At 41.4% G+C, this 14,006-nt stretch overlaps 1 protein-coding gene across 2 annotated transcripts in view; it reads left to right on the top strand.

The window, feature by feature from the left end:
• Positions 1 to 14,006, top strand: part of LOC138799671 (immunoglobulin superfamily containing leucine-rich repeat protein 2-like) — a 120,414-nt gene that overhangs the window by 32,941 nt on the left and 73,467 nt on the right. Inside the window, exon 1 of one of the 2 annotated variants that reach the window (XM_069981175.1) lies at positions 6,342 to 6,393. The exons of the other annotated variant lie outside the window; for it this stretch is intronic. The gene's annotated coding sequence lies outside the window, so the exon portion shown is untranslated. Of the gene's footprint in view, positions 1 to 6,341; positions 6,394 to 14,006 lie in introns of those variants that run through there. 2 annotated transcript variants of the gene reach the window in all.

Genomic DNA, 14,006 nt, shown 5'->3' with positions numbered 1-14,006 from the left:
CTCCTCTTTTCAAATCCATTTCTGGCTTTGGCTTCAAATCTTTGGCAGATAATCTGTCAGATAATCTTTCTGTGTAAATGGACCCTAAGGGTAACAATGATCAGCAACAACAAGTGGGAAAATGCCTGCTTATTGGCTGATTGGATCTTTTGTGCGGTGGTAAAATTCATTGTTATCGGCCGCACATCCCTCTGTCTAAACAGTAGATGTGCCACCATTAACAATAAATGTTAATGCCTGCACAAACAATACAGTGATTGTTTGGGCAGCCCGCCACATGATTAGTCAAGCCTTGTGAAGGCACTGCAAAATGTTGTTGCTGATAGTAGCTTGTTTGCAGCTGCAGACACCCAAAGATCGATACAAGTAAAATGACCCTTAGTTGAGATGGGAATACCCCTTTAACTATTCAGTTCTCTTTTTTAACAGAAGTATTTACTGACATACTGATCCGTATCAGATAATGTGGTATATGTTTAATATGCGTATATTAAGTACATTTGTATTTCATTGACAGGGTAAGGGTTAATATACCATTTGCCCCTTAGAGAGCGATGGCAATGTGGAGCTGGAAGTGTAGAGGATTCTGTGTCCCCCCTCACTCCCCTCGGGGCTTTGCATCAACAAGCTTATTAGAAATGCGGAATGAAAATTAATTGGTGGAAAATTCTAAGATGCTTTTTTGCGTTACAAACAACACACAATTTAGTGATTGACATTGTTCAAGGACATAGCCACATATGCTAAAAACCTTTCTTTTCACACCAGTGGACATTTCCATTGTGTGCATATAGTTTAATGTGGTCTTGTATTTAACGAATACCAATGAATTACTTTATTCCACATTATCTGACCGCCCCCTTAATAAACATCCCAGTCACATGAATTTGTAACCTGTAACCCTGTTCTGTCTGTGTAGCCTTTAACATCTTTCTGTTCTATGAGAGAGAAGAGTTAAAATGTCACTGTACCCTATCCTGAGTGTGTGCCCTGAGCTGACCCTGTGTGTATTGGTGAGGCGTCCTACAAGGAGACGTCTACAGACATTCATTAATATATTATAATCATTTCGCTGGAAGGACAGATTCAAGCAGGGGGGTTTGTATGTTATCGCTGCTGAAGTGTATATGGTGTGCACTCTTCCTCAAAAAGCTATTTTTTTTTCATGTGACATATGTGGGTTTTGCTATGATTTTCCTTTTGCAATGGTCCAGTGAGTCTCAGCTATTATTCAGGGCTAAACGCTGCCTAAGAATGGCATATGTAATATCCAATATGTACTCATTTACAAGATTGTTGTAATGTCACTAAGGTATCTATCTATCTATCTATCTATCTATCTATCTATCTATCTATCTATCTATCGCATATGTATGCTGTATGTATTCAGCCATTAATCTATTATTTATCTATTTATCTTTTATGTTTATGTATCCAACTAATTGTGCATTATCTATTTGTCTATGTATCATGCATGTATGTATCTATTTGTCTTTTTATCTATTTGCATATCTATTTATCTATTTTATATATATATATATATATATATATATATATATATATATATAATGTGTGTATGTATGTACTTTCTGTTTATAATCAATCTATCTAATTGTCAATCTGTCTATTATCTATCATGTATGTACTGTATGCATGAATCAATCTATCTATCTATCTATCTATCTATCTATCTATCTGTTTATTATCTGATATCTTTGTGCCTATCTATTATCTTATATTAATCTGTGTCTGTGTGAGCTGTAGTAAACCCTGGCAGACAACAGTCTGTATTTTTTCCTACATATATTCCAATTAACACTTTTCACCCTGAGCTCAGCATCCCACAGGAAAAGGTCTGGAGAGCAGGCAGGATGGGGACACAGCTATTAGATTAGAGAAAAGGGAGATCAAATTAGAAAAGCAATGTGAAAAGGAAAAAGAAAGGCAGAGAAAATGTATAAGCTGCAAGAATGCAATATACCATTTGATTGAGATACAATAAATCCTGTTATCAGTGTGATCATCAGAACCTAATTCAGAGAATCTGTTGTAAGCGGCTCATTATTATATACATGGCAGTGTGCCAGGCTGTGGCTCATATGCATATGGCTGGAACAATACATGTTGCTCCATGTCTTTTTACTGTCCTTTTATTGTCCTTTAATTTAGCAAACCAAAATCTGACTATGTGTGAAAATCTGTATTTTACAATGCTGCAAAAGGAAAAACAAACAAGCAGAAAAAAAAAAACGTCTAAGATATTTTTACATCCAGTATACTGTTCAGTTAAGGTCTAAAGGTCAGCGGCTATAAGTGCACACAAGTGCATATTGTATAAATAAAATGTCAGAAATTCCAACGTTGGAATTACAACCATTTTTTATACAATATATGCACTGATGGTCACTGTTCCACAAATTTTCATACTACACATCATTATGTTGTTGTTCTTTTTAAATGACATCCCTCCCCCTTTGCCACCAAAACAGACACACGAATATCTAAGCCAACACAGCTTTCTTATGTGCGATAATAACATATACAGTACCTATATAATAGTAATATAACTACTAAATAATAGCAGTATACAAGTAGGAAATATCATCACCATACATATTACCGTCATACTGTTACTGAGCGAATCCAATATACCAAGACCAACAATAGCAATAATACCAGTATTCAAGGGACGTAGTCATACCGAGGACCACACAGTGACCACCATTCTGTTACTGAACAAAAACTGTATTTTAAAGCTTACATTAGCAAGAATATAAGGAACAAATAGAACAGGTAGACCATGACCACATAGTATAACAAACCAGTGTCTGAATATAATTTCCATGCTGTTAAAACAAAGCACCCGATACACTGACCAATATTGCCCAATAAAGTGGTAGTTACACAGACTCAGTCTATGTTCACACAGTATTTTTGCTCAGTATTTTGCAACTAAAACCAGGAGTGAATGATAACACTATGTTCACACACTGTTGAAAATTAGTGGATGGCCACTATTTAATGGCAAATAATTGCCGTTATTGTAAAACAGCAGGCATTGTTTTCAAATAACAGCTGTTAATTGCCATTAATTGACGGCCATCCACTAATTTTCAACAGTGTGTGAACATAGTCTATCTGTGATTTCAATGCACTCCTGGTTTTGGTTGCAATATAAGGACCAAAACACTGAGCAAAAATACTGTGTGTAAACCCAGCCTAAGGCTATGTTCACATTACGTAAAAGTACGGCCATTGACCACAAACCCGTCAAGTGTAGCTACAACCTTTAACATTTAACTGCAAGTGCCAGTCGGGAGCGCTTGCAGTTGAAGGGAGATTTGAAGCACCCTGAAAGCCCAGTTTATGGCTGCTATGGTGGTATTTACGCCCATGCTCCCATTAACGACCAATATCCACAGAGTCTGTCAAACCTTTTCTTCATCCAAAGTGCTCTAAATGCTAATAACGCCCCCTTTTGTGGGTACCTGCCCCCACCATAGGTAGATAGGCCCCACCAGTAGTTAGCTGCCCCTCAGTAGGTAGATATGGTCCGTCAGTAAGTAGATCGGTGCCATCCACCAGTAGGAACCCACCCTTTAGCAGGTGAATTGTGGGCCTTGTTGGTATATGTCCTCTAGTAGGTAGATGCCTCTCCTGTACGCATTTGCTTCTATGCCGGTAGCTAGGTTTACAGTCAGTAGGTGACCCCAGTAGGTATTTTTCCCCAGTAGGTTGTTATTGTGCATGTGTCTAAGTCTGGGGTTGTGTCCAGAGGTCTAGAGGCGTCCTCTAGACTGCTAGCTCCATGCAGTCTGTGATTTACAGGGTAATAGAGTGAGGAACCAGCCCTATCAGCTGTCACCTGCTAGCAACGCATGCTTACATCAGGGATCTATGGAAATTACCCAGGATTTTCAGTGCTAGCTATTGCCAGCAACTAGTATTACAATTCAGCTCCATTCAATTCAATAGAACTAAGCTCCAAAACCACACCCAACCTGAGGACACGAAAGGTGCTTTTTCTGAAAGCAGAGAACCTAGAATCGGCCCTGATACCAAAATAACTGCCAGTCACTGCTTAGGACCAACCACTGGAGTACTAAGATATGATGAGAGGTTTAGATCTCTGTATATTTCCGCACAGGTTTATCAGTCCATTGCTCTATAACATACTGTCTACAGATTGACAGGTTCCCATTACATTGTGTCTATGTCTATGCTAGCACTCATGATGCCATCACTACACATTTAGCAGTAAAGCCATGTAAGTGTTCTTGATCAAGCCCCTATTTCACAGTAGGATTATACAGTATATCTAGGCTTCAGTCATATAACTGGAAGAAGCTCTGTGAGAGTGTTGTGTCTTTGGTGTCAAGAAGGATCAGCTCATGTAACAGGAAAGCATTAAGCCTTTTCTTTTTGTGTGGCTAAATGTGTTGGCTTTATATAAGAAGCAATAAATAATACATACATTTCATATATCTCTTATGTGGGATAAAGCAGAAGGTTTATTCAGTTAGTGGGAGAGAACTATACCTGAAAGGAGACATATGGTGAATGGAAAATATTTCATCTAAACAAACAGTAAATAGATTTTGTATGACTTCATAAAAGTAGATAATGCTTTTCAGAAAATGGAATTATTGGGGAGGATTAAGGCCCACTCCTCATTGTCCATTGCCACTTAGGAGATTGCAGCTGGTGTGCTCCCAGAGGAAGGCTGTGGGCCAGCTACTCAGCTCTCCTTTAACCCATTTGCTGCAGTTCTGTTCATTGAAGATATAAATTTCTTGGCTCATTGTTCTTCTTCGGGTTATGCTGTCGGTGCTGTTTAAATTGGTTTGGATTACTTTTGGTATATTAATTTTTTTTCCTTCTTACTTTGTGATCATGAAATTCATGAAATTACAGTGTTTTCTGGCCTAAGTTAAAAATGTAAATTGGTTGGGATGCCTTTAAAAAGCGTAGCTGGCATTAAAAAATAATTTTGATTGGTTGCGGTCTCACTGCTTAGACCCTACATCTCTGTCCGTTCCTTTAGCGTATTATTTGCTGGCTCCACCTCTTCTCCCCCCCGCTTCCTCCCCGTTGGAGTTCCTGAGAGATCAGTCCTGGGTCCCCTCCTTTTCTCAATCTTTCTAAAACTGAGCTTCTTGTATTTCCTCGCTCTGTCTGATCTGTTTTTAACTCCCTATATTCAATACCCTTCATGTTCTTTCATGTTCATGTTGAATCATCTAAAACTCTCATTGTCACTCTGATTCATTCCCGTCTCGAATATTGCAATTCCTAACTAATCCATTTTCCCTTCTCTTAAGTCTGCCCTCTCCAATCCATCCTAAATGCATCTCCCTGTCCAGCCACTACACCAATGGCTCCCCCTGTGCCAGTCACTACATTGTCTTCAGCTCATAATACAAACTCCTCCTTCTCACCCATAAAGCTCTCCACAGTGCTGCACCTCCCTACATTTCCTCCTTCATCTCTGCCTACCACTAGAAAGAATTTAAGTTTTCAAAAGTTTGTTTCGGCAGGTTCGCAAACTTGCAGGTTCATACTGAGTTTACTTTATACTTGGAGATGAACAAATCAAACTTCAAAAAACAAGATTTGTTACAATTTTTGCGAAGAGTTTGGTTTAGGACTAGAGATGAGTGAACCTGGAGCATGCTCGAGTCGCTCCGAACCCGAACTTTCGGCATTTGATTAGCGGTGGCTGCTGAACTTGGATAAAGCCCTAAGACTATGTGGAAAACATGGATATAGTCATTGGCTGTATCCATGTTTTTCAGACAACCTTAGAGCTTTATCCAAGTTCAGCAGCCCCAGCTAATCAAATACTGAATGTTTGGGTTCGTATCCACTCGAACCCGAACCCGGTTCGCTCATCTCTATTTAGGACCTAACTTAATTTTGCAAAAAGTTTGTATGAACCCAGTCCAAAATGGCAGGCACACATTGTAAATTACTGTACATTACCAAAAGCCCGATGAACGATAAACAACTTTACTGAGGAACTTCAGTGCAATACTAGTTTCAAACTTGCTTGTTAGGTGCAGGTACAGGTTTAGGTTGTGCCTGAGGTAGTGACTGATATTAGAAGTAAGTATAAAAAAGTGTAGCTTGACTTGGAACAGGTACAGGGGCCTGGGGGGCCTGGGTTCATGGGGACCTTGTCTAAATAATACAGTACTCTGCCGGGATAATGTAGAGTGTGATTTTGTGTTTTCTGTAGAGATCCTCATACTCACAATTAGAAGAGAAAGGACTGGATAGAAGAACACCTTTTTCCAAACCAGCCCAGCGAGTGTCAGGTTTGGTAGCACGAGTCCCAGGATCGAACAACTGGGCGAAGCTGACTCCTAAAGATTACCCAAGGAAGTCAAGCAGGTACCAGTAAAATACTTCTGCTTAGGCTCTTTGTCCTACTGAGGATCAATCCCTTGACTTTACAGGTTGACCCAGGTGACAACCCAGGTGGGGTTAGCAGTGCATCTTTATCTGGAGAGTCTCTCTTTCTGGAAAACTGTAGATAGTACTCAGTCTTATTCCAACTCCACTAGAAAAAAAGACCCCAAAGCCCTGGCCTAAGCCAAGCCCGACTGAAGACTGCAGCAGCAACTCTCTCTTAGTGTATCTCCTCACAGCAGACAACTGAAAAAGACCCTACTACCAGGAACTAGCTAGTTTATATAGGGGTGACCGGGTCTAAACTCCTATTGGTGGAATACATTATGGATAGAGAATAGGGAAAAAGTGTTAATGGTGGATAATGTGAGGTACCTGCACCAGTGATTGGTTGAAACATAACAGTTTAGAACAAAAAGTAACCCTTTTATCTGCAGCAACGCATGCAGACAAACAGGAGAAGGTGGCCCACCAAATGGTCATGGCGCGAAAAGGCACCCATCATCCCAGAGTGTAACACCTGACAGAGTTACCTTTCAACAGGTGATATAAGGCTTAGTGGCACACCCGTACCAGGACACTAGAGAGGCAAGGCAGGGTTAGAAAGGGTTATAGAAGGTTGATTAGGTATCGGGTCAAATGGAGGAATAGTGTGAGGGTAGTAGAGTAAGCTGTGTAGCTGTGAAAAGACTACTGTCCTGTCACTTTGTCTGTCGGTACACTCTGTCCACTGCTCTTCTGGGTGAAGTTAATCCTGTGAATCATCTGTCAGGTCACGTCCGGTGGCCTGTTCTGAAACCATGTTGAAGGCCTCTCTGCGATAGCTGCAGACTCAGTATGGCTTAACGATCTCAGTGGGACTTCTGCACACTCAGGCACGCTTGACGTAATCCACTGCAACTCGCTAGAACCTAAGAATTACAGCTGGCTCTCCCTTAACCGGGGCTTGTACTACTGGACTTGTCAGTGCCCTCACCCAGCAATAGACTGGTTTTGTCTTCAGGTTTATCACCACAGACTCCAAAATGGTTCACACCCCTACAGCAGAGTACTGCACTAACTGGATAAGTGCCTTATGGTAGTCTGCCTGTCCTCACAAGTCACCAAGTCTTCTAAACTATTCCTCAGTAACTGAACTGTAACAGCGTTAAAAGTCTCATCCAGTGTTTCTATATGTGCTGTGCCCCCATATGATGTTGTAGCAGTGGGACGGCCGGTCACTTGCTAGGGGAAAGTGTGACGCCACTACTGTGGTGGATGGCCGAGATACAGCCGGACCTTAGGGTTTTGTCACGTGACGCCAGTGCCTGGTGGGCACACAGGTGTGATGGTATGCCTGCTTTTAGAGTGTAAGGCCGGTTGTACCCTTTTCCCTTGTGGTCGGTGGCCTGTCGTGTTGCTGCAGGGTTCCTTGGGATAACGTAGTCACAGGTGGTCAGAGCATTGTAATGACCCTCCCGAATAGTGGTAGGACCCGCCACCCACAGAGAGGGGAAATGTCCCAAGGTTGCGGTATATGTGCTGTGTAGGTAGTAGTGAATAATCACAGACTCGGGTGATAAAGTTGACTGGGTTTACTTCTTGTAAGGGTGCAGTAGGTAATACAACAAATCTTGAAATACAATTGATACAGTTCCAACAAATACACGAACATAGAACCACCAGATCTGTGTCAGAAGAAGAAGAAAGAAGGAAGAAGAAGAAGGAAGAAGAAGAAGAAGAAAGAAGGGAGAAGGGAGAAGGGAGAAGAAGACTGTTCCTATGTTTTGACCTTTTCCAATATTCTTCACACCACCTGATGCCCACTAGCGTGTGCCGAACCATACCAATGGGAGGCACAGGCCCCAGACCCTGTTACCTGGGATGAGCAGAAAGGTTAGGATTTCCTAAGTACACCCATGCTGCGAGATGGAGTCCTAGGCGTGGGTTGAGGTTATCTGTTGGTTAGTCCTCTCTTGAAGGATTTAACTGTGCATCACACAGCTTATTTAAAGCTTCAAGAGAGGTTTGTAGGCGGACTCTGTCCCATGTCCTACCCATGCGGGGTACTGACTAAGACTTGCGACTGTAGAGGGGACCTGGCAGTGGGCTAGGGCCCAGGTATAGCCTCGGTGGAGAGCTATCTGAGCTACGTCCTTTCTCCACCAAAGCTCAGCTAAGACTCCTCCTTCACCCAATGGACTAACTTCCTAACCAGCAAGTAAGGTGCGCTGTGGTTGGGTGGAAAGAGTGCAACAGAAGAGGAAAAAGAAGTGAGGCGATAGGACAGAAGAAAGGAAAGATCCTACTGGCTAACAGAATCTGGTTCATACACATACAAATAACCGTTGAGATACATCAGCCGTGCAACTTCCATACTTTAGTTCCAGAATACAGCGACATCTAGCGGTCATCTCTAGTAATACTTTAGCTGCAATAAGACCACACAAAAGTACAGACTTTTATGAAGGGTGTAAATAGGAGCAACACCCGTAGTGGGACACGACATATAGTCTTGCTGCTAAAAATAGTTATTCAAGTATTAATAGGTACCCTGACAAGCTAACTTCCCAAGCAAGTACTGAAACTTGCGTATGAGGATTTTGTATTTACTGTAATGCACCTTTAAAAAACTATAAGCAAAAGTTTTATCCTGGTTAAGTTTATCCTGGACCCTGTGGCTTCCTTCTCCTGCATCACTACACAGGACATTAGGGACAACTGCTTTAACAAGCATGTGCTGGGACCTATGGAGGGCTACTATCACTCCGAGCCCCATTAGAAGTGCAACAATGCTTCCACATCAGCCCTTGCTAATAACACCTAGCACCCCTGGGTCACCAGAACATGTACTGCAGATCCTGACTCTAGCATGGTATGTTGAGTCTGGTCTACGATGGTCCAAAAAATTTTGCAACCTAAGGCTATTGTAAGTTGAAGGATCACTGTATATCTATAATAGGGCAGACTAGATAGACCAAGTGGTCTTTTTCTGCCAACGATATTTTATACGTCAGTCTAAAGGAACATTTGGAAAAGCCACATACATATTGATCTATTGTTGGCTGGTCCCTCTAAAACAAACAGGTCTCAACAGTGTTTGTCCTATGTGCATGTGTCTATGGCTATGTGTAATAGTATGTTGGATTTGGAAAAAATGGCAATATCTGTAAGTAAATAAAAAAAATTTCTAACTTTTTGCAATAGATTTTGTTTTACTTATATATTGGTGGAAATCCTCATTAAAGCACTTTAGACTTAGCCTTAATAGTTTTATTGAATACATTTATAATTAGAATCCTTACAATATTTCATTGGATACACAAACTTGATATAAGAGACTCATTTATATAGATTTATCTGTTTGCTGATGTTTTAATATAAGGTTTTAAACAGTAAGTTTAAGAATAATAAGGCAGAGATCATTTCCCAGTAGAACCCTAATCTACTTTTAGTCTGCCAGCATTCATGTTGATTTGCCAAGATGTCATTCCAAGGTTTTTGGTGTGGGATTTGGACAATTATAGATCGTCTTTAGTAAGTACTGAAAAGGAAAATTCAGTTCATGTTTTCTCAGACATATGGTAAAATACTACGGTATTTCTGGCTAAAACCATGTAAAAAAGTAAGACACCAGGCAATGTTTGCCTTTCTTTTTTTTTTTTTTTTTTTTTAGTTTTGTCAGTAGCAATTTCCATTAGACATTTCTTATTTCTCCACCGGTCTCTAAAGGCCTTTTATGTGGTGTGATCACCGAGCAAATGAACAGATTCCTGATAATCGACCCATTTAAAGAACAGTGGTCAGCTGACAGATTAGCTCATTGGTCAGCTGATGGCATCTTTTTTGCAGTCATTAATTTGCTTTCACTCTTCCGAGAAGTTTTTCAGCAGTGTCATGTTTCAGGGGTTTCTTGCATACTCTTTCTTGCCTGTTTTAAACCCCTTGATAGATTTACTGGTGTCTCAAGTGTTTTGTCATGTTGCCTGGTCCATGTTTGGTTGATGCTCAATTTCCTGTGATAATCTCATACTATCTTCAAGCAGCCTCTGGTATAATGAATTAGGGCCCTATTCCACAGGAGCGATTATCGTCCGAATCGGCCCCATTCAGCCCGATTCGGCCGATTTTCGCTCGGTGGAATAGAGAGAACGATCAGCCGATGATCATGTCATCGGCTGATTGTTCATTTAGGTTTAGACCTAAAATTGTTGTTCGCCACCAGCGCATTGCTACGGTTGAATAGCGGTGCGTGGCAGCGACCGACGATTTCAGCAGAACCATACATTACCTGTCCGGGTTGCAGGTCTTCTTCTCCCGGTCCCGCGCGGCAGCATCGGCTTCGGAGCGGGGCTGTCTGAACTGACAGACCGCTCAGCCAATCACTGGCCGGAAACGCCGCGGCCAGTGATTGACTGAGCGGTCTGTCAGTTCAGACAGCCCCGCTCCGAAGCCGATGCTGCCGCGCGGGACCGGGAGAAGAAGACCTGCAGCCCGGACAGGTAATGTATGAAACAAGGGCTGTAACGACATCTGTAACAATGTCCTTGCAGCCCTTGTTTCACGATCATCGGGGCCGTGGAATAGGCCCAGTAAACGAGCGCCAATCTAGCAGATCGGTGCTCGTTTACATTGTTGCTCGGCCTGTGGAATAGGGCCGAGCAATAATAGTACAGGCCATCCCCAAACCATAACAGTACAATGCTTTACAGTTAGTATCAGGTTCTTCTGCATTAGCTCATTGTTACAGAAATCCTGAATGTTTATCATGGCACCTCAAGTAGATGTCATTTCTGGAGTTTCTTTCTAATGGTAGACTCACACTTTTTATTAATAGTGGTGAGAAACTTTTTTCAGCATCTTATGGTCTGCTGTCTGGCCTGGACAAGTTATTTTCCACTTTTAGATGATCCTTCAAAATGAATGATATCCAATAACTTGATGCTCATAGGCATCAAAAAATTACTTACTCGGGACCACAAACTGTTCTTTGGTTTTAGGCCTGGTGATACCACACATCTTACGATGTGTGGCCACAAAGAAAAAGCTGTAATTTTCTGGCTAAGAAAAAAACAAAAGCTTTTTTAAAAATCAGACAATGGCTGAAATTGTGGGTTTATTAAAAGCTTTATTTTGCATTTAGGGTGTTTTTCTACCTTTTTTTTGGCAGTATTTTAGATGTTTTATTGGGTTGTAGCAAATGGGACTAAAAAAATATTTTGGGCTGTAAATGAATGGAATGAAGGGACAGCTAATTAATTCTAAGGCCATAAAAGTATGATGTATGGGAACAATAGAATCCAATGGTAAAAATATGGCTCTTTTTTCAACCATGTAAATAGGACAATTATCCCCCAAGTCCCCTAAAATTGCAAAATATCTGTGTGTGTACAAAGCCTTAGGCAGACTACTCCCATCTTAAAAATATAAAGACGGTGAAATGCAAAAAGACTAAAATAAATTTCTTCCTATGTCATGTGACATGTGGAAGAACTCTGGGAGAGACCTCATTCGGAAATGTAATGTAGTTGCAGGTGAAGCTTTAATTTTACATCTACAGTCCCATCCCAATGGAGCTGAAAGCAATCATGAAGGTCTACAGTCCTGTTAGTTTAGCTGATTACACACCTTCTGAGATCTTGGGGCCATAATACAGACACTAAAATGTGCCAACATTTTCTACACCTCTCCATATATTCTACAGGACACGATAAGGCCATGTTCACATGGCGTATAACACCGGCCGTTCTTTGACCTGGCCGGATCATCTTCACTACTAATGAATTTTGATGCGGGTAATGAATAATGGCCACAGAAAACTGACATGTCACTTTTTCCTGCGGCCGGATGGAACCCCGGCCGGAGCATATACTATGTGTATACGCTCTGGCTGGCATTCCATTAATTGCAATACAACGTATGTTGTGTATAAATCACAGCTGTTCTTGCAAATTGCAACAACATGCGTTGTGTGAACATGGCCTAATGATGTGATGCAATGCATGGCAAAACTTTCTTTTGTCTAATAATTTTGATTTCCACAAACCGCAACCAAATGTTTTATGTACTGTACGTGATTATAAATTGTTAACTTTAAAAATGTGGATTTATATTGTATAAAATGTAGTTGTCATTTCATCATCCCATTAAATTTTACTGCTCTACGTGTATAGAACAGAGCACAAACCAAGTAAAATTCCCAATGTTACAGACAGAAAAAAAATCTTTTTAGGAAGAAAGCCTTGAAGGATATATCCATCGGAATCTAAAAAAAATCCCGGGGGCAGAGGGTGGTGGGAAATTAATAAAAAAGTTGTACTTCTGTACCCACAATCTGTCCCCCCCAAACCACTTGCACCTTCGGATAGCTGCTTTTAATCCAAGATTTGTCCTGGGGTCTGTTCGGCAAGGGATGCAGTTGTTGTCCTACAAAACAACTTTTAATCCTGCAGCGCTGTGTCTAACGGCCGGGGCTTACATTTGTATATGCATTAGGCTGGCACCACCTCTCCGTTCTTCCTCCCCACCCTCCTCATCATTAGGAATGATCCAGGAACATTTACTGCTGTTTAAGCTTTGCACAGGTGTATTAACGATCGAGCCCATGTTCATTATGCACACAGGTGGGGAATAGGAAGCAATCTGCCTGGAGCATTCCTAATGATGAGGAGGGTGGGGAGGAAGGACAGAGAGGTTATGCCAACCTAATGCATATACAAATGTAAGCCCCGGCCGTTAGACACAGCGCTGCCGGATTAAAAGTTGTTTTTATGACAATAACTACATCCCCTGCCGAACGGACCCCAGGACAGATCTTGGATTAAAAGCAGCTATCTGAAGGTACAAGTGTTTTGGGGGAGTCAGATTGTAGGTACAGAGTCGCTTTAACCCAAAAAAGAGTTTAAAAGGAGACAATGAAATCTCTGCTTCACTGCTCGTGCACTGATAACCTTTGACCCCTGCATGTTTCCTGCTTGATTGCAGCAGCCTCAGAACCAAGGTCAGGGGTTATCAGAGCAGTGAAGCAGAGATCTTGTCCTCTGCTTTTTAACCCTTTTTTATGTTGCAGCATGTAAGTGAACATTGGGTCAGTTACACACTGCAGTAGATAAGGGGTTAAGCAAAAGCACACAGGATGGCTCTTATCTTCTCTGTGCATCCCTGGGCCCCCCTCCTGCATGGGGCCCCATAGCAGCTGCCTACCCTGCTTCTGTGGTAGCTACGCCACTGCTGTACAGTATTTTCAATGTATTTTCACTAAAGCAATCCCCTTTGTAAATACAACAGTTTTTCTTTTTAGCTCTCCCTATCAAAATGGTGCAGGCTCTGAGAGAACTATATTCTATTAGTAGCCCATGACACAAAAAGGGATGTAAACGTGTAATGATAGACTTTCCTGTATCAGAATATGGCAACCCTGATCTGCAGTGCTGCATTGTAATCTGTACTCACAACTATGACTGTGTCCAATGTATTCATGAGATGCAATGGTCACATTTCCTTCATGCCACCTGCATGCGATTGACAAATTTCTTCTATACAAATGATAGCGAGAAACTGTAAATCACAGGCAGGCACCGTCATTTTCCTGCTGAGAGGTTCTCTTTAAGCATTTA

The sequence above is a fragment of the Dendropsophus ebraccatus genome, chromosome 1 (genome assembly GCF_027789765.1).
Source record: "Dendropsophus ebraccatus isolate aDenEbr1 chromosome 1, aDenEbr1.pat, whole genome shotgun sequence".
Lineage (NCBI taxonomy): Eukaryota > Metazoa > Chordata > Amphibia > Anura > Hylidae > Dendropsophus > Dendropsophus ebraccatus.
Note: the sequence above shows the minus strand (reverse complement) of the source record. Positions and strands in the feature narration are given on the sequence as shown.